The sequence below is a fragment of the Panthera tigris genome, chromosome A1, assembly GCF_018350195.1.
Source record: "Panthera tigris isolate Pti1 chromosome A1, P.tigris_Pti1_mat1.1, whole genome shotgun sequence".
NCBI classification, from domain to species: domain Eukaryota; kingdom Metazoa; phylum Chordata; class Mammalia; order Carnivora; family Felidae; genus Panthera; species Panthera tigris.
Window position 1 is genome coordinate 36,226,719 of NC_056660.1, and position 4,229 is coordinate 36,230,947.

The following is a 4,229-nucleotide window of genomic DNA, read 5'->3' on the forward strand; positions in this document are numbered from 1 at the left end:
TTATCTTATTGGTAAATTGGGAAATTAGAATGAGGCCTGGTCAGGTTTTTCTGAGCTCTTTCTAGAAGCAACCCAGTTGTGGGAGTCCTGTACCTCTGCCCTTGCTGAAGCATAGCTCCCAGGGTCATATTCGGCCTGCAGTTTGTCTACCTCTGCCATGCCTGGGCAGGTAAGTTAAATTAACAGTGAACCCTTAGGAAGCCCATCTGCTTTGGTCAATAATCAGGTTGATATTTTATGTTCAGCCACCTGACTTCCATACCGGTCTCCCAGTCAGTTCTGAAATCAGGAGGAAAAAACTATGTGAAGTCCTATCAACAAAATGAGAATATTATTCAGAAACATTGAGGTAAACACCAGAAGAAAGAGCTAATCAGTTGAAAGTGATTGTTTCTGGGGAGGGAAGAAGACATAGGAGGTGGTGGACAGTGAGCTTCTTTTTGATTTAAACCTCTTCACAATATATGACTTCTGAAGGTCTAGACATAGGATATATTGATAGGTATAAAAATGATGGGGTACTGGGTGGCTCATTCAGTTAATGTCTAACTCTTGGTTTTGGGTCAGGTCATGATCTCATAGTTTGTGACTTCAAGCCCTGGTCAGGCTCTGCAATGCCACTGTGGACCCTGCTTGGGATTCTCTCTCTCTTCCTCTCTCTGCTCCTCTCTCCCTCTCTCTCTCTCTCTCTCTGTGTCTCTCAAAATAAATAAATAAAATTTTTTAAAAAATTTAAAAATCAATGAAAACATGTCATATCAAAACCTAGAGGAGCTTAACTCAAAATCCCCTCATCTTACCTGGCCCCTCCTCTTTCAGGGAACACTACCATCTATCAGAAATCTTGGAGTCCTCCTGCTTCTTCTTGCCCTTTCTTGCCAGATTTTGGTGGTGAGCAGGACTTCTATAATGTGTCCTGTTCCCATCACAACTTCTGTGTTCCCACTGCTCTTGTCTTGGTTCATGTCCTTCACCATCCTTTGCTGGACAATTACAGCAGCCGCTGCCTGGTCCATCTGATATGGGCTGAACTGTGTCTACCTTAAATTCCTATGTTGAAGTTCTAACCCCAGTCAGAATGCGACTATATTTGTATATGGGGCCTTTAAGAGGTAATTAAGGTAAAATAAGTCCATATTTATGGGCTTTATATGACTGAGTCCTTTTAGGAAGAGGAGATTAGGACAGAGAAAGGCATAAAAGAAAGCTCTTGTGCAAACAGAGAAGACGACCACCTACAAGCCATGGAGAGAGGCTTTAAAAGACACGATCCTACTAATACTTTGATCTTGGACTTTCAGCTTCCAGAACTGTGAGAAAATAAACTTCTGTTGTTTAAGCCGCTGAGGCAGTGGTGCTTTGTCATGGCAGCCCTGATGAGCCAATACACCACCCCCCCTGCCCTTCTTGGCCATGATCTGATTCAACTTCCAAAACAGTGTCAGAGGAAGCTCTCAATAATGCACATCTAATCAAGTTATTCTCCTGCTTAAAATCCTTAAATGACTCTTCTACATGCTAGATAAAACCTATCTCCTTAGCCTGACACGGGAAGCCTTCCCTTATCTTCCCTCCTTACACCGAAGCACCAACTTTAGTGAAGTATCTGCACATCCAAGGAGGTCACCCTAATTCAGGCTTTACTGTCTCTGCAGGTGTATTTTCCTTGCTCAGAAGACCTTTACCCTCCTCAGCATTTTCGAGTCTCAGGTCAAACCCCATTTCCCCTGGGAAACCTTTCTTACCCCTTCAGATAGAATCAATATTCTTTCCTTATGTTCACTTTGGACCCTATTTAGACTTCTACCTGACACAGTATTTTTATTGCCATTGCTTTTATCTTATTTATCTAATCCTTAAAAGCAGAGACTATGCTGTAACTTTGCAGACACAGGACCTAACATAATACCACGCACATAATGGGTGCTCAAAAGATGTTGACCAACCACGATTAAATGAATGAATCTAGAAAACTGGAATAATTATGTTAGTTTAGAATACCTTAAAGAGCTATTTTCCAATAATACATGTGGACATTTTAAACAATGCCTAGAAATAGGTAATTTTTGAATTTTTAAAGACGAATTGAAATTGCAACTTACTACTTGATCTTGAGTTCGAATGTACTCGAATAGTGGGTCATTTCCAACCCTTAACATGGTGTTGCTTTTTCTTTAAAACATGGGATCATGAAAATGTATTTTTGGAGAAGGTAGAGATGATCTGATCCAACCATTCTATTTCATCAACAAGGAAGCTAAGAAACAGCAACTGTGCCCGTGAGCACACGGGCCTGCTGTTACCAGAGCCGGGATGCTTGATTCCATGTCTGATACACTGATTCTGCCTCCGATGAAGACAGAAACACCGCAGTTAGATTGGTTTGAGGAAAAGGGATCTGAAATGTAATTCAACCAAGAAAAAAGCCACCAAATTTACATTTATAAAAGTAATAGAAAGACTCTGATTCTTAAATTGTTTCTAAATAAAATATTGTGAATGAACTTCATCCAATATTGATATGTCCTTTGGCCCTGGGGCATTTTAGAGTATTTATTTGTTATTGTGAAAAATTGCATTTGAATAATGTATAACAAGATGCGTATTCAAATTGCCTCTGAATAATGTATAACAAGAACATTTATTCATTTGGCACCTTTCTTTCAAGGAAGTACAAATACCTGGTGTACTTTAAATTAGGTATGGCTTGCTGGGTACTTCCTTTTTCACTTAACTGTAACATTTTGGATACCACAGTAATGGTTTGAACCTAAAGCAGCAGCACTCCACAACCTGAGAACATCTTGACAAAGGAAAAATTTTACATAGTCTACCTCATCTATTAGCACAACTTGGAAGCACTGTCTTGGAATGAAGAACTTGAAGTTGTGTCTGTTGGTGGAATTTCAGACATTTCTGACCCTTTGGAGGAGGCTGCAGGATCAGTCACCCACAGGCTTCTGTATGCAAGCCTGTTGTGGTGCCTCAATGACAATGCGTGACCACAGATGAGAAAGATGAGCATTCTCTCCACTACTTCCAGAACACAATGTTCAGCTCAGCAAGAGCTGCAGGAAATCCAGCACAGCTTTGCTGCTTTGAAACTTCGAGAGGCTTTGTTCCTGACACAGGTATGGGCTGGCTATGGTGGTTGTGGGACTGGCAGTAGGAGTGGGGGGAGGTTCCCTCAAGAATCATACTGAACAGCAGCCATCAGCAGGGCAAAGAGCATACATGAACTTACTGGAGACACTCCTGGAGACTCCCCCAAATTACTGGGCAAGACTTTGAGGGGGTGCAGAAGGTCCTATATTGGCACAGTGGGATAGATAGACCTCATTCAGTCATTAGCAAACCTATGTGAGACAGTCTTCTTGGGGCTGGAGATGTAGCAGTGAAGAAAACAAAGATTCCATTCTTGTGGAGTTTACACAAAGTGAGGAGGAGGGGATGATACAGGCTATGAACTGAATCGTTTCCCCTAAAAATTTGTACATCGAAGCCTTAACCCCCCAAGTGATGATTTTTGGAGATGGGGCCTTTGGGAGGTAATTAGGTACATATGAGGGTATGAAGGTGGAGCCCTCATGATGGTGGTGGTGTCCTTGAAGAAGAGACATCAGAGAGCTTTCTCTCTCTCTTTCTACCATGTGAGGACACAGTAAAAACATGACTGTCTGCAAGTCAGGAAGAAAACCCTCACCAGGGAATCAAATTGGCTACCACCTTGATCTTGGAATTCCCATCCTCTGGAACTGTGAGAAATCAATTCCTGTTGCTTAGGTCACCCAATCTATGGTATATTTTGTTATGGCAGCCCTAGCTGACTAATACAATAAAGAATGTAAATAACACATAGATAAATTACCTAGTATGTTAGGAAGTGATACGTGCTATAGAATTTTATTTATTTTTATTTAGAGAGAGAGAGAGTGAGAATGGGGGAGAGGAGCAGAGGGAGGGAGGGAGGGGGGGGGGAGAGAGAGAGAGAGAGAGAGAGAGAGAGAGAGAGAATCTCAAGCAGGCTCCACACTTAGCGCAGAGCCCAGTGCAGGGCTTGATCCCACAACCCTGGGATCATGACCTGCGCTGAAATCAAGCTGGATGCTGAACTGACCGAGCCACCCAGGCACCCTGCTATAGAACTTTTTTTTTTTTTTAAAGAAGCAGGATAAATGAGATCAAGAGTATAGGTGTGGGGAACAAAGTTGGTCAGACTAGGACTCGTT